This window comes from Eptatretus burgeri, chromosome 3 (genome assembly GCF_056783735.1).
Source record: "Eptatretus burgeri isolate ZD-2024b chromosome 3, Ebu_testis_v1, whole genome shotgun sequence".
Classification (NCBI taxonomy): domain Eukaryota; kingdom Metazoa; phylum Chordata; class Myxini; order Myxiniformes; family Myxinidae; genus Eptatretus; species Eptatretus burgeri.
Window position 1 is genome coordinate 43,279,577 of NC_140963.1, and position 24,386 is coordinate 43,303,962.

At 41.4% G+C, this 24,386-nt stretch overlaps 1 pseudogene; it reads left to right on the plus strand.

Annotated features, from left to right (window-relative positions):
* The first annotated feature begins 4,146 nt into the window (after positions 1-4,146).
* Positions 4,147-4,824, plus strand: LOC147029780 (uncharacterized; annotated as a pseudogene).
* Positions 4,825-24,386: the final 19,562 nt, after the last annotated feature.

Genomic DNA, 24,386 nt, shown 5'->3' on the forward strand with positions numbered 1-24,386 from the left:
TAGTTTAAATTGCATAGCTATCTAGGTAAATTGGTTTTAGACAAACAGATGCTATGCTACGCTGTTGGGATATTGGCATCCACGGTCGGTTCATCGACCTGCCAGCTCACGGAATTATCCGGAGCAATGGCTTACAATTCTGGGGAGTCTGGTGGAAGACTGCGTAAAATCCCCCACTTCGCGGTCATTCTCGCCACCGACCCCTGGCCTGCAAATATATGTATGTGTATGTGTGTATATATATGTGTGTGTATATATATATATATATATATATATATATATATATATATATATATATATATATATATATATATATATATATATATATATATATATATATATATATATATATATATATATATATATATATATATATATATATAAGCCTGGTGTTGGCTTAGTGGTTTGGGTGGTGGCTTGGGATCCAAGGGTCCTGAGTTCAAGCCCCGTTTGCTGCTGAATTAACACCAGGGGGTTGACTCAGCCTGTCATCCTTCCGAGGTCGGCGAAATGAGTGCCAGTGTGCTGGTCCCGGTGTATGCCCCGGTTAGAATAGGTGTACCATATCCCTGTGTGTCATAAGAGGCGACCAGGGTTGGCGTCAGGACGGGCATCCGGCCATAAAACATTGCCTCAAGAAAAAGCCAAACCCCTGCACAGCAGGGAAAAATGGCTGTAAAAAAGGTCATTTTATATTTATATATATGTATATATATGTATATATATATATATATATATATATATATATATATATATATATATATATATATATATATATATATTTCTTCTTCTTCTTCTTTCGGCTGATCCCATTAGGGGTCACCACAGCGGATCAACCGTCTCCATTTCGCTCTATCCTCCACATCTTACATTGACACTCCAACCACCCGCATGTCCGCACTCACCGCATCCATGAACCTCTTTTCTTTGGCCTTCCTCTTCTCCTCCTGCCTGGCGGCTCCATCTTCAGCATCCTTCTCCCGATATACTCCGCTTCCTTCCTGTGCACATATCCAAACCATCTCAATCTCGCCTCTCTCACTTTGTCTCCAAACCGTCCTACATGAGCTGTCCCTATAATATTGTTGTGGTTGACGAAATTCGCAAACCACCATTCAGGTCCCGTAGGTGAGATATCTCTGAAAGTATATGTGTAGTTAGGCCCAAACCCGTTGTTTCGAGGGAATAAATGTCATTCATTCGGGCTGCGACCCTTTTAGATAGCCGTTTTTCTTTTACTATCTTTATTTTGGACCAGCCGCCATTACTACCACCACAACCACCACCAACCACATCTCAACAGCCATCACACAACAACCACCAACCGCAACGCCGCTTCACAACAACAGCCACGACCCTTGCCGTCACATCTCGCTCTCGCAACCATCGCATCACCGCCATTCCCGCGCCGCTTGTGGGCACCGATCCTGGACTCGTACAGGGTGCGCACCGAGCAGCGGGTGCAAAAACACCAGCCTTTCCGAGAAATCGGATCAAGATTCATTCACGCCCACTTTTCCTCTGTCCAATGGGGAGCCAGCCAGAGGTGAAGGGTCGAAGGTGAAGGAGCGAAGCCCCGGGGGCTATAAAGGGCCGCGTTCGCTCGCCGAAAAGGCAGTTGTTGAGGGAGTTTCTGAATCGGGAGAGAAAAAGAGTTTCTGAATCGCAATTGGAGGGAGTCGAGCAGTTGAGTTGGAAAGAGTTGAGAAGAAGCAGTTGAAAAAGAGTTTCTGAATCGCAGTTGGACGGAGTTGAGAAGAGTGGAGAGTGGGAGAGTTGGAGAGTTGTGGCGGCGGCGAAGGCAGTCGAGAGAGTGTCTGTCGGGGTCTGGAGAGGCTGGAGAAGCCAAGGATCTTTGTGGAGGTCGGCGCTCGTGTCAGAGTCGGGGAGCTGCGGAGAGGGGAGGCCAGTAACGCGACCGAGGTCGCGGTGGAGTCGCTCGTCGCGGGACCCAAGCCAGCGAGATATCCTCATTCCCACGAGCATCAACAACCCCCTCCTGTTCCCCCCCCCCCGCGCTGAGATAGTGTGAGAAGGGGGCCCCGTTCCCACCCCATTCCAGGCAGTGCCAGCGAGGCCCGCGGAGTCGGGGCGCCGCCGCCATTTTGCGGCTCATCACCAGACGGGTAGGCTCGACGCGGTCTCGGCCCCAGGCCCGTCTGCCCCCTTGTAGTTGAGGGTGGTCCCTTTTTCTTTTGCTTTGAGTATATGTGTTGTCGGCGCCGTCTGTGAAGTAAAACTGTATAAGTGTTGCCGTGTGCTCGGTAGTCGGTAGTAGATCTGCATTGTTACATTTGCTTTTTGTGCAGAATTGTTGTGTTTCTTTGACTTTTACATTTGCTTTTGATGTATAATTGTATATGTGTGCTTTCCGTTTGCCGCGGAATAAATGTGCTTTATGTTGAACTGTTTTTCCCGTTTCGCTTCGTCTTTTCTTTTATTGAATCTCCATCTTACTTCACGTAAAGGGTTGGTCGTGGACTAAATACGCCCAATAATTAATCGAACCGTCGAGGTTGACGATAACACCGCTCGGTTATCCCGATAGTACGGAACGGGTCGCTTAAAGTGGCCCGTGTCCGAAGTCGACCTGCGGCGAGGTGCGATCGCCCGGTCTACCCTCCGTGTGGGTACTTAGGTAGGTCGAATTTGGCGAGCAACCCTATCCCACGCGGGGGGCCGATTGGCACGATCGTGGTGAGGCCGAAAGGCCCACCCGTGACTAGTTCCCGGCGTTAGTCCGAGAGGGTCACGACGGGATTGTCCGTCCGGTGGGCGACGTGCCGCGATTCGAGTTACGTGGCCGCTCGCACGCCGGCGGGCGCGAATCCGCAACAATATACTCATTTCTTATCCTATCCATCCTCGTCACTCCCAACGAGAATCGCAGCATCTTTAACTCTGCCACCTCCAGCTCCACTTCCTGTCTTATTGTTAGTGCCACCGCCTCCAAACCATACAACATAGCTGGTCTCACTACCGTCTTATATACTTTCCCCTTCACTCTTGCAGCTACCCTTCTGTCACAAATCACTCCTGCAACTCTTCTCCACCCACTCCATCCTGCCTGCACTCTCTTTTTCACTTCTCTCCCACACTCTCCGTTACTTTGGGCAGTTGATCCCAAGTATTTAAACCAATCCACCTTCCCCACCTCAACTCCTTGCAACCGCACCATACCACCACCCTCCCTCTCATTTACGCTCATGTACTCCGTCTTATTCCGACTGACTATCATTCCCCTGAATGAATATCATTCCCCTAAGAGACATAACAGGCATAGCCAGTCCTAAATCAGTCTCGAAATGTAATATTTTTTGGATGATTTCCCAGAACTTGTTTCACTGGATAACCACACCTGTGCAGATGAATCGGTGATAACCACTTTGTATGCGCTCGAGGAAACAGGCAGAAAGCAGTACCAGAACTAAGTGAAATGTGTTCTTGAGGACTGTACCCATTCTATTCATGATAATATAAAGAACAATTAATTGGCTTTGTTCAGAAAACCTCAGAAAATGGAAATCTCAAAGCAAGGGAAGAAAATGAAGGTGTTGCAAAACAATGTCGCTCTGTTTGGTCAGCTATACATTTCTATGCAAAACAGGGAATCTGATTTGGAAGAGTTTTTTGTCCATGAAATACAGTCATTCCCATCCTCACTATCTGATTTTGGAAAGCTTCATCTACCGAGCAGTAAATCAGACTTACGGAAATGTATTGAGCCGTCTGATGAAATGGATCCACCAGGAATATTTGACTATAAGGTACTGGATGGAGCTGTAATTGTTCATTGCCTTCCAACTAATAGAATTTCTACCTTCAGCGAGTACGCTGACAAAGTATTTATTCCTCACTTACAGAAGTATCTACAAGATACAAGGAGGATAGGCATAGTTTGGGACACATATTTCAGATGTTTGAAAGAATCTACTCGAGAAAAAAAGAGGAAATAGTATTCGTAGGAAGGTGTCAAATCAGGCAAAGCTACCAGGGAATTGGTTAGGCTTTTTACGTGATCCAGAAAATAAAAAGGAGCTTTTCAGCTTTAGAAATGGCAAGGCTGCACAGTTCAGGCATCCAGAAGGAACATCTCTCCATATCACATCGGATGAGTCTGTTTTGTTGCGAGGGTCATCTTTTCAAATGGGGAAATGTAATCACAAGGAAGTGGACACGTGGATTGTTGTTCACATCCTTCATGCTATAAAGCAAGGCAGCAAAAGTGCTTTAGTACGCACTGTAGATACTGATGTTATCTTCATACTTGTTGGCCAATTCCACTCTGTTTTACAAGGACATAGCCTTTCATGGATGTCTGGGTTGCCTTTGGTATGGGCAGGAATTACAGATACTATAGCATTATCTCTACCAGCACTAATCTTGGACCAGAAAAATCAGTTGCACTGCTTGTCTTCCATGCAATATCTGGGTGCGACGCTGCATCTGCCTTCAGGGAAAAGGGAAAAAAGTCAGGGTGGCAGGCATGGCATGCATATCAAAATGTAACAGAAACTTTCGTCCATATTGCAGAACATCCATTTCTGCAACTTGACACTGATTCCAATAACTTCCAACTCCTTGAGACTTTTTGTTGTCCTGTATGATAAAAGCAGCCCATTGACCTCTGTTAATGAAATAAGACAGGATTTATTATGTCAGAGAAATCTTTCAATGGATCGTTTACCACCTACTTAGAATGCGTTGCTTCAACATCTTCGACGAGGGATATTCCAGGCAGGAATCTGGACAACCAGCATAGAAACTCAACAAGTGGTTCCTTCCCCCCAATATTTTTGCTGGGTTAAGGAGTCTGGAAAGTGATTGCCTGTTTGGATGACAATTTCTGAGGTCTCTAAGGCTTGCAGAGAATTAATCATATGTTCATGCAAAGGGGACTGCACTACATGTAAATGTTCCAAAGCTAACCGAGATTGCTCACCACTTTGCCAATGTAGATGTATGAAATTGCCTGAACTCGAAAAGACAGATACGTGTAAAAAGTACATTACTGCATTAATAATACATTTGGGGATTCATATACAGGTTTGTAGGAATCAGAAATGCTGTATTATTTCCTCCAAAAACGCATCATGAAAAGCAACATGCAATATATATATATATATATATATATATATATATATATATATATATATATATATATATATATATATATATATATATACATATACATATACATATACATATACATATACATATACATATATATATATATATATATATATATATATATATATATATATATATATATATATATATATATATATATATATATATATATATATATATATATATATATATATATATATATATATATATATACATATACATATATACATATACATATATACATATATATATTAGCCTGGTGTTGGCGCAGTGGTAAGGGCAGTGGCTTGGGACCCAAGAGGTCCTGAGTTCAAGCCCCGTTGGGACACTGAATTAATATATGTATGTATATGTATATATATAATGTGTATATATATATGTATATGTGTATATATATATGTATATATATATATAAATAAATATATATATATGTGTGTATATATATATATATATATATATATATATATATATATATATATATATAAACCAAGTCGAAAACACCAGGGGGTTGACTCAGCCTGCCATCCTTCCGAGGTCGGCGAAATGAGCACCAGTTGTACTGGGCCCGGTGTATGCCCCGGTTAGAATAGGTGTACCATATCCCTGTGTGTCGTAAGAGGCGACCAGGGTTGCGTCAGGAAGGGCATCCGGCGTAAAAACCTATGCCAAATCATTATGCGGACAACAAAACGAATTTCCATACCGGATCGGTCGAGGCCCGGGTTACCAACGACCGCCACCGGTACCGGTGGTCAGCAGGGTACCAGTGGAAATTGTGCTACTGCTGGGCGAAGGAGGAGAAGGAGACGGGGAAGGCGAGTCCGGAGGCAGTGGGAGAGGGGGAAGGGTAGAAGTGTGGAGGTGAGAGTTGGAAAGGAGACTTGGTGGTGGAATGAGGAAGTACAGGAAAGTATAAGGAAGAAGGGGTTGGCGAAAAAGAAGTGGGATAGTCAGAGAGATGAAGAAAGTCGGCAGGAGTACAAGGAGTGGCGTCGAAAAGCAAAAAGAGAGGTGGCAAAGGCCAAGGAAAAGGCATATGACGAGCTGTATGAGAAGTTGGATACAAAAGAAGGGGAAAAGGATTTATACCGATTGGCAAGACAGAGGGACCGAGCTGGGAAGGATGTGAAGGATGTTGAAGATGGAGCCGCCAGGCAGGAGGAGAAGAGGAAGGCCAAAGAAGAGGTTCATGGATGCGGTGAGGGCGGACATGCGGGTGGTTGGAGTGTCAATGGAAGATGTGGAGGATAGAGCAAAATGGAGACAGTTGGTCCGCTGTGGCGACCCCTAACGGGAGCAAGCCGAAAGAGGAAGAAGAAGAAGAAGATACATATATATATATATATATACATATATATATATATATATATATATATATATATATATATATATATATATACATATATATATATATATATATATATATATACATATATATATATATATACATATATATACATATATATACATATATATATATATATATATATATATATATATATATATATATATATATATATATATATATATATATATTCTGACATGAAAAACATGGCCGCCATCTTGAATTTGGTCATGATTTTTGTTTCTATCAACATTGAAATGTTTAAAATTAAAATCTTTATGGTCCTATGTCCTATAATATTTATTTTGTGCTGTAAAATGTACTACTGAGCCATACGAAGAGGGAAAATAGGCAATAGTCTTGTCTTTAATCAGGTGTGGTGTGATCAAGGTGGTCATCTTGGAATTAGACTAAAGCGGAAGTCGTTTAGTGTGGTACCCACCCTCGATTTTGAAGTTATGTTGAACCCTGAGTCCATGCAAAATTTGATGCTTTTATCCAGTCAGTAACGGTCATTTCACCTTGCCACCTGACGATAGCATCTCTGGCAGTAAAGGAGAGCATCAGCCACAAGATTATGTCTCACACATAAAATCCCACAATCTGCAAGGAAGAAAAGAGTGTCTGCCACCCAGACGATTGTTCCCGCCAATGCAAACCAAAACACCAGAAGGCAAGTGCCATTTGGGAATGTCAAGACCTCTGACTTTGATTTCGCAGATGATGCAGTCATCTTTGCGGGGACTCTAGATATCCTTTTGGGGGCCCTCGAGGTGCTGAATGAGGAGTTGGAGCACTGGGATTACAGGATTCCTGGATCAAAATTAAGATCCAGGCTTTCAATGGCTCTTGGATGCTGCTATCCTGTCTGTACCTGTTTGTGGTGAAGATGTTGAGGTCACGGAGAGATTCACTTACCTTAGCAGTGATATGCATGTCTCTGCTGGTTGTGAGCCAGAGGTAAACAGACTTCTGGGTTGGGCCTGGGGAGTCATGGATTCACTGGATTATGGGGTCTGGCGCAGCCGGTACCTGTGTGAGAGGATGAAGCTCCGAGTCTTCCGGTCCTTGGTGCTTCCAGTCTTGCTCTATGGATGTGAGAATTGAACTCTGACCAGGAATCTGAGATGGAGATTAATTCCTTTGGTTCCATTTCTCTTTGGAGAATCCTTGTTTATCACTGGTCGTACTTTGTGTACAACGATCGGTTTCTGAGAGGGACTCAAATGAGATTTGTTACCTGCGTCCGTGATCATGAGCTGTGGCTGTATAAACATGTGTCTCGTTTTCCTGACGTTGATCCTGCTCACCAGATTCTCTCAGTGAGGGGACCTCATGTGTGGTGGATGCCAATGGGCCGACCATGTGCCTCGTGATTGCAGCAGGTTGATCAGCATCTCAAGGAAATGGGGATGGGCCAGGCATCTGTCTGGGGGATTGCCAGATCTAACATGTTATAATGTCATGCACGATCTGATCCTTCCAATGACATGATCTAACATGTTGTAATGTCATGCACGGTCTGATCCTTCCAATGACCTGATCTAACATGTTATAATGTCATGTACGTTCTGATCCTTCCAATGACCTGATCTCACATGTTATAATGTCATGCATGGTCTGATCCTTCTAATGACCTGATCCAACATGGTATAATGTCATGTATGGCCTGATCTCGCATGTTCTAATGTCAAGCATGATCTGATCCTTCTAATGACCTGATCCAACATGGTACACTGTCATGTATGGCCTGATCCTTTCGATGACCTGAAATAACATATTATGATGTCATGCACAGTCTGATACTTGCAATGACCTGATCTAACATGTTATGATGTCAAGCACGGTCTCATCCTTCTAATGACCTGATGTAACATGTTATGTCATGCACCGTCTGATCATTTCAATGACCTGATGTAACATGTTATAATGTCATGCACGGTCGATCCTTCAAATGAGCTGATCTAACATGTTATGATGTCATGCACGGTCTCATCCTTCCAATGATGTGATGTAACATGTTATAATGTCATGCACCATCTGATAATTTCAATGACCTGATGTAACATGTTATAATGTCATGCATCGTCTGATCCTTCTTATGACCTGATCTAACAGGTTATGATGTCATGCGTGGTCTCATCCTTCTAATGACCTGATGTAACATGTTATAATGTCATGCACCGTCTGATCATTAAAATGACCTGATGTAACATGTTTAATGTCATGCACCATCTCATCCTTTCAGTGACCTGATGTAACATGTTATGATGTCATGCATGGCCTGATCCTTTGAATGACCTGATCTAACATGTTACGATGTCATACACGGTCTGATCCTTTCAATAACCTGAACTAACATGTTATGTCATGCACCGTTTGATCCTTCCAATGATGTGATCTAACATGTTATGATGTCTTGCACGGTCTGATACTTGCAATGGCCTGATCTAACATATTATGATGTCATGCACGGTCTGATCCTTCCATTGACCTTATACTTACCCTATGATGCTTTTTACTGGCCTGCAAAAAAAAAAAAAAAAAAAACAGAGGAATGCCACCCACGTTTTTTGGCTTTTCCACCTTGCAAAAAACGCCATGTTAAGGTGTATATATTGCAGCTTGAGCATGGTCGCATATCATCGTGGCATTTTTTCAAAGGCTGCTTCCAATAACAAAAGTTACAACAATAATTATAATAGCATAATAATATTAACATTATTACAAAATAATAATCATAAGAATATAAACAGTAATACTCATAATAAATGGCAATATTAATAAGGATAATCAATCGCAGGACTTGCCCTACCGCTCCTGCAGTGAGCAGGTGTACACTAGTGAGAGTAAATATGAGGAGAGTGAAGAGATAGTTCATCAAGATGGACAGTTAATGCATGGAATGGTCTCTCTGGAAAGGTAGTGGCAGGAGAAACATTATATAGGTTTAAACTAGATTTATACAAGTAACATGAAGCATTGGGGACAGAGAGGTACAAGGCATTGGTTGGTCTGGTTAGTCGCTGAGTAAGCACGGGTGATTGTTAACATGTGTCATAAATGTGATGCCTGTGAGTGGATCGTGTGGAAAATTGAATATGCTGTTCGTATTTATTCCTTCCTCATCCTGGAACGCCACCCCCTTCTCCCCAAACAACAACAAAATCTGGTGATGTCCCTCTGCCTGTCCTCACTTTCTCCTCACCTACCCCTCCCGCCATCATTGAAAGTAGATTTATAGACAGTTTGATTCAATGTGTTGGTAGAGTGCACGTATAATGGGGGAAAATGGCCTTCACCTATGTTCAAGTTCCTTGTATGTCCTTTTAATCAGGCAATCAAATTATTTCAAAACTGGTTATCTTATAATGGCTCAGAAAAAAAGTGGTTCATCCAGTTGAGTCAAAAGAGGGTGAGATCTTTATGATATTTTCCCATCCCTTCCTTGCATGTGGAGTACTCAGTACTCCACATGCATCATGGAGTACTGAAGTACTCCATGATTCAGGCAGAATAAATAGATCCATTTCAATGATTTCACAAACATTGACCATAGTCTTGGTTGTGTGAGGCTGCACATTGTTTATGCCATAACAATATACCCTTTGGTGACAGTTAGTCACTTTCTCCTGATCTTATTCAACTTGGCTGTCAGAAGATCACAGAATTTTGCACTGATCACTATCATACAATTCTGTTAATGACTTTTGTTCTGACATCTCCAAAGCACGACCCTTGAAACGTTACTCACATTGAACCTTTGTTGGAAGCAGAAATGTTTCTTGCTTTCTGAATTGTCAAATAGAATCCACATGTCATCTCGACACACAATTCATGATAAAACGATCCTTCACCATTTTTTCTGAACAACTTCAAATAATGAGCCCACAGTTTTACATGAATTGGTCATTCTCATTTGAGAGCCCCTTTTACACCACTTTCCAAAAACCCAGGTCATCAAGCAGTATGGGCACCACTTCAGACTCAACATCAGCAGTGATGGCAAGTTCTTCAATACTCACTTGTTGATTACTTACAAACCTCAGCATGTGTTATCCTCCTGCCAATTGCTGCCGCACGGGTGGGAGTTTTAGCCACTTATATTTATTGTTGAGATTCACGTAGCTCAATTATAATGGAGACATTTTGCATCGCTCTTGTGCAAACATTACGGGTGCTGTCGAACGTGGCCTTTTGCTTATTTGAACATATCTTTTTATGCCTCCGGTGACGATGTCACTGGTGGCATTATGTTTTCGGATTGTCTGTCCGTACGTACTGTATGTACATCCGTACGTATGTACATGCATATTTTCTCTGTTTTCTCTGCAACCGCTTATCCGATTGACAAGACATTTTGACCATTGATGCAACTCATCATGCAGAATTGTTCTTTGATAATTATGAAGTCATAGGTCATGTGGGGTTGCAGCCATGTTGGAAAAAGGGAAAGACTTTGGACCTTCGTATCTCCCAAACCACAAGATGAGGAAAAAAATATTAACTTGGCACCTGGAAACTACTCTGGATGAGAAACAAGAGAGATTTGACAATGACGTCATCGGTGCAGTGGTATCTCGGTTAAAAGTCGACAAGTAGAATGCCGCATTCGATCAGTTTGAACATTTGTGAGGTTGATCGAGGGAAATATTTCAACACACAAAAGATTATGATGATATCATCTGTCACGTAGTTTGGCAGCCATATTGTTTATTTGTTTTTAAGGAAAAATCTTCTTCTCCAGAAATGCTTCACAGATCGAAGTGAAACTCTACACAAATGAACGACAATCCATGCTGAATAAATTATGATAATTATGATGTCACAGGTCACATGGTCCTGCAGCCATCTTGGATTTACCCTCAAACCTTACAATATCTTCTTCTCCAGAATGGCTGGACAGATTTAAAGGAAAACTCACAGTCCCATTCCCCATGAATTGGGGATATTATAATGACAACGAATAATTGATGTCACGTGGTTTGGTGGCCATATTGGATTGAAGAAAAATTTTAAATAATGTTTTCTCTGGAACCGCTTATCCGATCGAAACAAAATTTATCAAGTATCATCAAACCATATACCTGCATACACTGTGGAAATGATGACACCATAGGTGGCAGCCATATTGGATAGAAAAACTAACCTTATCCGATCAAAATAAAACTTCACACACACGATCCTATACCAAATCTTGGGCAAAGTCTAAATTTTCAATGCCATTGCTCATGTGGTTAAGCAGGCATATTAGTTTGAAAACCAAAAATTAAACAACACTTTTCTCCAAAACTGCTTAACAGATCAATATGAAGCATGTTGCGTTGCACGGAGCAAGGACAGTGAATCACAACTGCAAAGATTTGCATCGATTGTTATAGCGGTTTCCAAAATATATTTTAATATTCTCCCTGAAACCAATGTGGTTGCCACACCATGTGACTGACATCATTTTTAAGTCAAATGTATGCAGCAAGGGCAGTGGATTAAAACTGCAGTCTGGTATTGGTAGGTTAAACAGTTTTTGGGGTATTTTTGCATACAAAGTCAAGGCTCGTGCAAGAGCAAATACACAGAAACATACAAGAAGGTAGGAGACAAGCAGGGGTGGGAGAGGGATTTACAAATAGTGGGGAACAAAGCTAATAGGATATCTGTGGAAGAGAGAGGCATGGGGCAGGGTACAAAGGGTAAACAAAATGGTACTAGCAGGACTTCCAGGCAGGAAAACAGGGAATTTGAAGAAGGTGAGTTTGGAGTGGATTAATGGGGGTAGTAAAGATCAAGATTTTGGATGGGGGAAGATGTGACATGGTGGTGAACAGCTGTGTTGAAGACCTGGAGGGAGGGGTGGGATTGAAGAGAGTGTGGAAGTTTGTTCCAGAGGCTGGAAAACAGAGGAATGAAAGAATGAAGGTGAGCAGTGATTCTTGATTTTAGCAGTTTCACCAGAAGGGGTTTTTTGATGGACCTTGAGCGCCCTGAGGAAATATAGGAGGGACAGATCACAGACAGAGCGGGGGGCGGGGGCGAGGGGGGGCAAGGCCGGAGAGAAGATGGTAAAAAACACAATGACCACTGACCTGCCTCTGGTAAAAGAGTGAGAGACCCAAAGTCTCAGCTTCATCGTGGGAGATACTAATGATCTTAAAAGCCTTGGTTTCCACAGCATGAAGTCAAGTTAGGTTTGAGGCAGGAGCACCACCCCAGAGGGGGGAGCAGTACTCCATCAGACTGTGTATGGAACCTTTGTACGGGGTCAGGAGCTCAGGTGTGCCAATGAAGGACGTTGCACGATGTAGGATGCCCAGTTGGTGACTGGCTTTAGAGGCCAGCTTAAAGAGGTGTCTTTCCCAGAAAAGATCACAGCAGATAACGACACCCAAAAGCTTGAAAGAAAGGTCTTCTTCAAGAGGATTGTTGTGAAAGTAGATGTGGGGGGGGGGTTCCAAATGATCCTTTCGGAGAGACATTGAGAGAGTGAGAGATCTGTCAGTATTGAAAGACATATGCCAAGTGTTTGACCAGATTGTGATTTTATCCAGGTGAGCAGAGAGTGAAGAGGCTGCTGCCTGCCAATCAGAAGGATGGGAGATGGTCCAGCAGAGGGTGGAGTCATCAGCAAAGAGATAAAGAGGATTTTCCAGGGAATCTCAGAGATCATTGATAAAAACTAGAAAAAGCAAAGGGCCAAGAGCACAGCAATGAGGAACTTCAGCCTGGACAGGAAGAGTAGATGAGAGAACTCCATTAAGAGCAGCACGTTGACTGTGACAGGAGAGGAAGTCAGCAAGCCATGAGTGGGAGATTGCCTTGGATACCACAATAAGAGAGGTTGGTGAGCTGTGTCGGATGCCAGCCCATATAGAAAGCTCATGATATGCAAAGGGAGATGGCTCCCATCTCATATTTGGCATTTATGACATCCATCCATTTTTGGGAAAGCAGAACTAGCATGTACAGGGTTGAGTGACATGTGTCAAATCCAAAATGAAGGAGGAAATCAAGCCACTGGAGAAGAGGAAAGATTTGATGTAAGAAGTGATGATGGATTCCATGACCTTGCTGATGATTGGGAGTAGGCTGATTGGTCTGTAGTTGCAGGGATCAGTTTTTGTACCATTTCTATGCAGAGCTGTAACATTTGTTGATTTCCAAGCAGATGGCGGATGACCTTGAGAAAATGAGAGGGTGAATAGAACCGGGAGAGGGTGAGCAAGAGCAGCAGAGCAGGTTTTTTTTTAGAACACGAGGGCTGATGACATCTGGACCGGTTGCAGAATCTGAGTCGAGGTTTGACAGCAAGCTCTCGACCTTGTCAGAAGAAAAGGACATGGAGTCCAAGAACAGCAGGGTGTGACTGGGTAAGGTGGGTGCAGAAATCGATGAGTTTGGGACACAAGACTGAGAAGCAAACATGGAGTTTAGGCATTCAGCCTTTTTGCATGCAGTGTCAGCTGTGCAGCAATTTGAGATAAGGGAGAGGTTGGAGTGGAAGCATGCACCAGAAACTGACTTATCTCGACACCACCAGGATTTGGAGGAGGGAGGCAGGTTTGAGAGTTCAGACTTGAGATGACAAAGATGTTGTTTCCTGGCTCTCCTCAGGGTAGACACACACTTGTTCTGAGCTTTGTGAATGAAACTGAGATTACCTTCAGTAGGATTTGCCTTCCATGAGGTGAAGGCAAGTTGTTTCATAACAACTGCCTCGACACAAGCTTCAGTGAACCATGGGTGGGAGGAAGGGGAGGACAACTGAAGACGAGATGGATAAATCTGTGCATGAGAGAGAGCCAATTTCTTTGAAAGAATTGCCAGCATCAGTTGATGTCAGAGGAAGTAAAATGGAAGACCAGTCGAGAAGTTTTATGGCTGCTTGAAGCCCCTGGCAGTTGGCCTGAGTGAAGTGCCAGATTCGTAAGCACTGAGGTGGTTCTCCAATAACAGCCAGAGAGATGATTGCTTTGACAAGCATCTTACTATAATTCACTGTCTGTCCATCTGTCTGTTCCCAGGTACCACAAAAACGGCTAAACCGATCGGCTAATGTGTGTGTAATCCTGGGACCCCTTCGAGTAAAATAGGCATAATATAATAACATGACCCCCTTGACGGCTCCCGTAAGGAGCGAGTGCTTCTAGTAAGGTCAAATGAACCTATTATTGCAAAAGAACAGCAGACATTTTCTGGGAAATTGGGAAACGGAGAATGGAGGGGTGGGAGAAGAAAGGATTAGACTGGGTTGAGGTATTGTGGAGATGGGAGCGGGTGTGGGGGGAACAAAAATTGAGGGGATGGGAAGAGGGGTGTGATGAAAATTGAGGTAAGTGAAGAGTGGGAGGCAGCTTTGAGAAAGGGGGGTGGGAGGGATAATTGAAGCAGGGGGTGAGGGGGAGATTTGAAGGGAACGTGTGAGGGGAGATATTTGATGGGGTGGTGAGAGGGGGGCATTTGGGGGAGAAGTGTGAGATGGGATAATTGAGGGAGAATGGTGAGGGGAGCTTTTGAAAAGGGTGAGGGGAAGCTGGGGGCGAGGTGGGGAGGGAGTTAAGTTTGCTTCGAAGAGAGAGGAAGCGGCTGAATTTAGAGCAACGCTTTGAGATGGAGGGGTGATGATCGGAGCAGGCACAGTCATGGAGGAGGAGGGGGAGGAGGAAGGAGGAAGGGAGGGGTGGGGAGAGGGGGAGGATGAGACTGGGTAGTGGTCTGGTCGAGGTGGGAGCAGACGGGGCGAGGAATAAGATTTAAGGGAGTGGGAAGAGGTAGAGATGTGATGAGAGGAAAGAGAGAATGTGTTCGAGATATTGAGCAGTGTGCTGAATTAGAGTGCGAGACATTTGAAAACCATGCAGTTTGGGATATATCAGAGGAGGACCTTTTAGTAAGGCAGAGGACAGTGGAGAGCTGCTGGGAAGGGGGGCAAGATGGGAGGGGAAAGGAGAGGGTATAGCAGGGAAGGAGTTTGGAGGTAAGGAGGTAGATTTGGGGAGGTGGGATGAAGTTGCACTGAAGTTGGAAAAATAAAGAACGATTAATAATGGAAGATGAAGTTTTGAAAAATAGGATTTAAAAAATTTGTAGGTCAGAGATTTGTTTACATACAATGGAAGATGAATGGAGTTCAGAATAATTGACAGAGTGGAGAAAGGAAGCATTGCAACAGATGAAATTTTGAAACAAGGGATGAAAGAAAGGTCGGATTGAACACAAGATGTTGAAGAAGAACCGGGTGAAGAAGGGAAGTTGAAGCATTGTGGGAGACCGTTTTTTTTGTTGTTGTTGTTTTGGAATATTAGGGAAGAAGGGGAAGAAGGGGAAGAGAAAAGTAAAAGTTTGAAGAAAAGGTCATGAAGGAAGGTGTGTGGTGAAGGAGGGTGGAGAGAAGAGTGGAGAAAATAAAAACTGATGGTAATAATAAGAAAATACAAATAAACATGATTGTGCGCACAGACGGGAATGGAGGAAGGCCTCAGGGAAACCTATATGACAAGACCGACAAACACTCACCAAATAGCAATAAATTTGAAACAAAACCGAACTATGAACACACAGTAAACATGGAGGTAACAAAATAAACAGTCAAAATGCGACAAACAATGACCGAAAACTTTTTTTGAGAACGTCAGCAGTGATCCCCTGAGAGAACCAACCGTCGCCTCAAAAACCGGAACTGAAAGTGAGAAACTATTTGTTTAATTAGAATATATTTATTTTAGAGAAATAATTGTTTAATTATCTCTTTAAAACCAATGTGGCTGCCACATCATGTGACTGATGAGATAATTGTTAAATAAAATATTTGTAGCAACAGTCGTTAATCATCACTGCAAAGTCTCGCATGGAAAGGCTAAGCGGTTTCAGATTTTTTTTTTCATATGATCGACTCAGCATGGGGAATGTTGGTTGAAAGTTTCAACATCATTGGTCATGTGGTCTCGCAGCCATTTTGGACAAGAAGCCTTATCCGATCAATGTGAAACTCCAAAGACGTGATCGGCCACCCATTCTGAATTTGATTTGATAAAGAGGACAGTGTGGGTCTGGTGTCCGCTCGAAGCGGAGTTGTATTGAAGTGGGGTGGCATGGTTTTTTTTTTCCTCACCATAGAAATTTCACGAAAATTTCACCATAGATGTGACTATTCATGTAGAATGTTGTGATAACTATGACATCAATGGACATGGTGTGGCAGCCATGTTGGAAAAAGGAAAAACTTTGGACATCTGTATCTCTGAAACTGCTCCATGGAAACAAGGATGATTTTAAAATATTTTTTATGATGTCATACGTGGCTTCCATATGACGCCATAATAATATGTGTCAAATGCTTTATCCGATCAGTATGAAATTTTTTGAGGGTGATCTAGTGCTAACTTGGAATTGGCAAAAAAATTGATGACGTCATCGGTCATGTGGTTTGGCAGCCATGTTGTTTTTAACACAAAACCTTCAAAGATCTTCTCTATAATGCCTGAACAGATCGACGCAAAAATTTACAGGTATGATTGCCTATCATTGAGGAACCAAAAGTTCTCCATCTATGACATCATCGGTCACATGGTTTGGCAGCTATGATTTTTTTGAAGAATAACCATTTTAAATTTTTTGTCTGCAGAACGACTTGACAGATCGAGCAGAAACCTCACTTGCATGTTCCCCAAGCCTTGGGGATACCAAGGTGTTCACAAATAATTAATAGGTCACATGGTCTGGCACCCATATTGGTTTGAATGAAATTCTTTTTAAAAAAATCTCTCTTGAACTGCTTCATTAATCATAGTGAAACATCAGAGTTATGATTGAGTAGATGTGGAATATATGTTTTAAATTTCAACCTGATCAGGTGCATGGTTTGGCAGCTACAATTATTTAATATTTTAAATCTGGGTTCAGGGATTTAAATCAAACTTGGTCCAAGTACTATCATAATGTAATAATGTGGACGGAGGCATATCTGGCAACATTGTGACATCGAAGGTTGTCATTCCAGTTCCTTATTCTATATATTACTAAAACTCTCATCTTGTATATATGAATGTATGCATGTTCCTGAAATACAGCCAAAGCAGTACACGAAAGCACAACATTTTTAGTGCCACCTCACTCACCATTCTCCTGTAGTGTGCAGTATCAAGTTTCGTTCAAATCGGGAAACTAAAAAAAAAATCAATTCCCCATTCAGTCAAGTACTCTTCACGAGTATTTGATCAATGCAAACAACCTCAGCAGTATCTTTTTTGTTTTTTGAAATGTTTTTTTTTTTATCAACCGCTGTCACAACAGGAACCCAACGGGTTCACGGGTCATCTAGTTATATTTAAAATTTGTACATTTAGAGGAAGAAAAACATTTGTAAACTTAGGGGAATCAGATTTTCCATAAATAGTGCATGCAGGTGTATTTATGTACTGCCTGTTATGGCTTTGGATCTCCCTCTTGTTCAACCATTTGAACCCTGAGCTCCTTGGGCTTTCAGCTCTCCCACTCTGGTCTTTCTGGAGAAAAATCCGGCTGCTCGGGTACATGGAGGTTTGAATAGCGGCTGGAAATCTGGCTGCTCAGGTATATTGAAGTTTGAATAACAGCTGGTAAAATGGCTGCTCTGGTTCAAAGGGTTAAATTAAACCTTTGTTGTTGTCATATATCCTAAAACACACTTTCCTTGTTGTTGCAGCACTTCCTGCCACTTGCTGACAATATTTTGTTGGTTTTAGTTAGTCATCTTTGTACTGGGTTCCCACTGACATGGAAAGTCAGGGGAAGTCAGGGAAAGTCAGGGAATTGAGGTTGGTCAGGGAAAGTCAGGGATTTTTCAGGGATTTTTTTGTTGGTCACGGAAATGCGTGATTAGCACCTAATGATCTTAATTAGTACCCTTTACACCCAGTCAATTATTTTGTTCATGATTATAAAAGTTTTCTTTATTGCTCTTTTCATGGAAGTCAGAGCTGTACAGTTGCCAGCATCGACTTTATCTTTGTATTTCAGCCATGAGGAGTGTGCCCCATTCAATGACAGAAACAAAGATTTTACCATGTCTTTGTGTGATTTGAGGGGCTAAAGCTGTTTATAGATTGCAGTTGTACCCTTTCGTTAAGCTCAGGTGTTCAGTGTGTAATATAAATGACTTGTAACATGTATAAAGTACAGTTCAACAATCATAGTATAGAACTTCAGAACAGTTTATGTGCATTGTCAGCTACTAGTTTCGGTATGATGCTGGTGTCACAACAAAAGTACACTGTTAGAAATATTTTCTTAAAGAAAAAAGGTCCAAGGAGTGAGATTTTTAATTACTTACTTTAAGAAAATAAGAACGTTTTTTTGTTCAGAACAAAATAAGAAAAAATATTCTTGAACTTTTTCATCAAGAACAAAAGTAACAAAAAAGTTCTTATTTTCTTAAAGTAACAAAAAGAAACTCCCACTCCTCAGACCTTTGATCTTTAAGAAAATATTTCTAACAGTGTAATGTTTTCTTTGTATTTACAGGTGGCAGGCCGTTTTGAATTATAAATCTCAATGGCTTCTACGAAAAAGACACTTTTCAACAAACTCTGGCTTGATCATGAATATTTTCCTGAATTTTCCTCATGGTTGGAAGAAGTGAAAGGAGCTCCTAATCAAGCAGCTTGCAAAATATGCAAAAACTCATTTTATTTGAGCAACATGGGGCGTCAGGCCCTTGTTAGCCATACACAAAATGTATGCTTCGAGTAGGCAAACTAAAGGTCAAGGATCCCTAATGTCTTACCTTGTAAAGCCATCGACGACAGTGAATGAAGCTGCTACTGTTACTGCTTCTGCTTCTGAAGTTAGCAAGTCAACTCCTAGTGCCGTTGATGAGTTGACAACAAAAACAAGTTCTACTGGAACTGATAAAAACCAACAACAACACACAGTAACCATTGCTGGATCTGTCAGTAAAGATGATGTAACAAATGCTGAAATTCTGTGGGCACTGAAATGCATCATCTCCCATTATTCGATGAATTCATGCAAGGACTTGAAGGACATTTTCCAGTTGATGTTTGCAGACAGTACAACTGCTAAGATCACCACGTTGGGAAACACGAATATGTCATACTACATAACTTATGGTTTGGGACCATACTTTCATAATGCTCTGTTGCGTACTGTTCTGAAATGTCCAAAAATTGTAGTATGCTTTGATGAAGCAATGAACCGGGTATCTCAGCGAGGGCAGATGGATGTTGTGCTGCGTTTCTAGAATCCTGAAACAAATATGGTATGCTCACGATATTTTGATTCGGCCTTCATGGATCGTGCTTATGCTGACTGTGTACTTGGCAGTTTTAAAGAAGCACTAAAGGAGGTGCCATTAGGCAAGTTAATGCAAGTATCTATGGATGGACCAGCCATAAATTGGAAGTTTATTGATCTCCTCATCACAGATCTTGAAGAAGATCAAATAAAACTAAATGAAATGGGATTATGTGGCTTGCACGTCATTCATGGTGCTTTTCAGATGGGCCATAAAGCAAGTGGATGGAATGTAAATGGTTATCTTAGGGCTCTGTATCATACAGAGGTTACTGGCAGCAAAACTTTTCCAAAGAAATTCTGTACTGTGAGATGGATTGAAAATGTTGCAGTTGCTGAGCGAGCACTTGAACTTCTACCTAATGTCAAGAAGTTTGCAGACAGTGCCATGAAATCTAAGACATCATGTGCTACAATCACAAGCGCTACTGTAAAAACACTTTCTCGAGACAAGCTGGCTGCAGCAAAAATATCGTTCTTTGCATCAGTGGCTGCCCAGTGTGAGCCCTTTCTGAAGAAATACCAGACACAGGCACCACTTGCACCATATCTTTATGACGAAATTGGACAGTTGTTGCGTACACTCATGAAACAAGTTGTCAAGAAGTCTATTCTGGAGAAGACAGAAAGTGTATCACAGTTGGTAAAGATAGATGTTACCAAAAAAGACACCAGATGTAACTATAAGGAAGTGGATGTTGGAGTGGCTGCAACCAAATTTCTGACAAAAGTGAAGTTGTCTGATGCAGAGAGAATAGGGTTCAGGATGGAATGTCTTGAATTTTTGTCATCAATGGTTGCAAAAATTATCGAGAGAAGTCCTCTAAAATATGCCGTTACCCATGCAATATCATGCTTGGTACCAAGCACAGTGTGCAGCGTTCGAGTCTTAGCTGAGAAAAGAATGAAGAACTTGGCACAAATTATGTAGGATAAGGACAACATCACTGCAGTTACTGCTGACAAATGTAAAAGTCAGTTTTCTGACCTCTGTCAAAAGGCTTCTGGTAACCTGCACACAAAGTTTTCATCATTCTCTTCTAGCTGTGACAGACTAGATGCTTTCTACTATGACATAATTGGCCAGGATATCGAATTTGTTGAGTTATTTTCTGTTGTGTGCCTGGTGCTAACACTGTCACATGGCAATGCAAGTGTTGAAAGTGGCTTTTCAGTGAATTCTGATATGCTTGTGGAGAACTTGCATGAGGATTCACTCATTGCACAACGTACTGTATATGATGCTGTGCAGGCAGAATGTGGAGTCACCTCTATGAACATTGATAAGCCACTATTGATGTATGTCAGTGGTTCTCATGCCAGGTATCAAGCAGCACTGGAATGTAAACGTGAAGCCACAAGTGAGCTCGATCAAAAGACTGCAGCTAAAAAGAAAGCATGTGAGCAGATAAAAGTGCTTCAGACTAAAAAGGCAAAATTTATGGAAGAAGCAGCAACTGAATCTCGGAAGGTTGATATGGAAATAGCAGAACTACAGAAACTAAAGAAGTAAAAAACTGACATTTCACTTAATGTAAGCAACTGTCCATACTGTATATGTTAACTAGTGTAATAACGTTACTCAAACAATTCACTTTGTTTCCTTAATTGCGAGTTTTTGCCGACCATATAATTCTAAGCTACACACGCTGCTTGATGTTATTGACATTTTCGCAATTCTAGTATATAACATCTCAACTGTTACTGCAACTTCCCATGTAACATTTGAGTAATTTCACTTCTGCGGCGGTGAACGCACCTGCATCGGCAGGGAACGGTACAGGAGTACCCACCTAACCATAGAAGTTCAACAAACGGTCCTTTTTAGGACCAGATGCTTGTAGAAAAATGTACAATATTGTAGTCTGTTCGTCATTTCTGCAATATCATCGGGTGTTCCAGCTTGTCTGCAATGTCACATAAACAATATCAATGTTTCGTTGTTATTTTGCAAGATTTAGATGTTCTAAGTGTTGCTAATTTTTTTTCTGATATAATTCTGATCTCGTCATGGTACCTGGCACGTTTGACATTAGTATGATTTGTGTTTTGTAAGTTTTATATTAATACAAAAAATTAAAATGCCAGTACTAGCTGGGAAAGTGTACTTTCTGCACCATTTTCAAAAAAAAAAGAAGTTAACACCCAAATGAAGAATCAGTTTAATTTCCCAACAAAAATGGTATTCATAAGTTGTCTAAAGCACGCCTACATATTTTAAGATTCAAATAAATTTTGAAGCGGACACAATTTTCTGCGAGTATTGGAATTTTAAAAAGAAAAAAAGAATTGAAAATGATTGCATGTACACCATGTATAAATCAAAATGGTGATGGAAAGGAGTCGGTGTAGGGGAGGAGGAGCCGACTAAAATAACTTTATAAATTTTTACGTTTGAAAAGGTCAGGGAATCTTTACCAACACATTCTGGTAGAGTTCCAAAAATAGGGTCCCGTGACCGTTTTTCCGGGACCAAGGTTTGAAGGTTGATTTTAGTCAATTTGAGGATGCTGATTAAAATGAGCTGGGATGAACCTTGTGAAAATGTGGGCTAACTCGGCCAGATGCGAAAATTCAAAATGGCCGCCATGCTGCTTCCAGTTTATCAAAAATTGAATATCTTTGGTTCTACATGTCCGATTTTTATGATTTTTGGGTAAAAATATATGTTTTGAAGGTCAAGGATGTCATATATTACCATTCCAGATTGTTATATTTAAGGGTTAAGTCAAAAAATATGAAATATAACTTTTCGGGGGCCAAATCCAAGATTGTCATCGAGTAACATCTGGAAAATAGTAAAAAAATCAATTTTCTTCTCATAATATTATTGGCAGTGAATCTTTTCATGCAAGTAAATGTTTGTATATATGTTGGAGTGCACAAGAAATTGAGACAAGAAGAGAAGGACGCAATCATTGTCTTTATTTTCAGAACATGATGTGTACATAATATCAATTTCTCAAGTTTTACACTGTTCAGGTAGGTTATACCATTCTTTTGTATGTCCCTCCTGTACTTTATCTAGAACAGTAATATGATGAAAGAATAACAACATTCCTTCATTTTGACTGTAGAGCAACAATATTTCAATGGAAAAATGAAATAAAACATGAATTATCTGAATTCCCAGCATTGACGCTTTCCCGGTAAGTATTCTTGTAATTTGCATTGACCAAAGTTTGATGTACTGTCCAAACTGTCTTTTATCTAAGACAGTCATAATAAAATAATATTAACATCTCTTATATTTTGACTGTGGCAATGTTTTTACAGTTGTAAATTAAATTAAATGAAATCTCCATTGAAACACATACATGTAATCCTTCAGTCACTATCTGAGTCGCTGGCTCCAGAGTCATAAACTTCATCATTACTTTCAGCCTCATCATCGTGCAACAATGTCTGTTCTTGTTCAATCAAGTCATGTAAACTTCTTGGGAGTGCATCATGGGTATACCTCACTGACACACATCAACCGTCTTTCATTGTCCATCATTGGTTGGTGGGATTTGTGGGTGCATCCGGCTTGTCATAGTTTAGTTGAATGTAAACTTGGTAGTTAACTCGCGTCACATGCAGATTGTGAGAATCTGGATCTGGTGGGATGCGGGACGTGGACTTGTTTTTCATCTGACCCCACTTCCGTGCTCTGGCTTCACCTAACGTTTTACTGATTGTGTCATTATAGATGTGTCTAATAGTGAATGTGGCCATTTGCTGAAGCACCTCTTGTGTTACTGGAAGTGTTTTGCAAACATCTTTCAAAAGATTGCGTGCCTCCTGAGTTCCTGTTCCTTTTTCATAAACTGTGTTTTTCCCATGTCCATAGAAGCCAGATGTTGTATCAGATCCACTATGAATGTGTAATGGGATTAATATATCAGCTACATCATCAGAGCAAAGGTCTCTGCAGCTGATGATTTTGTCTTTCCGTTTGATAGCAAGGTTGTCCTCCAGTTGATGTGCAACATATGCAGAAAGAATCACTACATGTGTCCTCGGCATCAATCACGACTGTCTCCATTTTTCCTGCTTTTCGGATTTGCGAATAGATGGAGAACAGCATTGTGTCCGCCTCAATGTGACTACATTCAAATTCTTCCATCCTTTCTCTGGAGGAGATGTTCCAACAATTTTGCCTGATGGAGTACACAAAGTCAATTTCTCTATGATTCTATACAAGCTTGGTGAATTCATCTTTTAGAAACTTTTGCAGCCTTTGTTTGTTTCCCTGATTGCTGAACAGCACCTGGAAGTTCTTTGTGGCAGGAAACCTATCTGATGTTTTCATGTACTCATTTCTGGACCCATCGCTAGATGCATGCCAGATTGTTTTTGTCAATGATGCCTATGGTGTGGAAAATTCCAAAGACAGTGAGCATGAGAGTCGTAAATCCACGACAGCATATAGATTTTCGCATCTGGCCGAGATAGCCCACATTTTCACGAGGTTCACCCCAGCTCATTTTAATCAGCACCCTCAAATTGACTAAAATCAACCTTCAAACCTTGGTCCCGGAAAAACGGTCATAGGACCCTATTGTGGGAACTCTACAAGTCAGGGAAAGTCAGGAAATGTCAGAGAATTTCATTTTTGAGATTGATTGGGAACCCTGTTGTG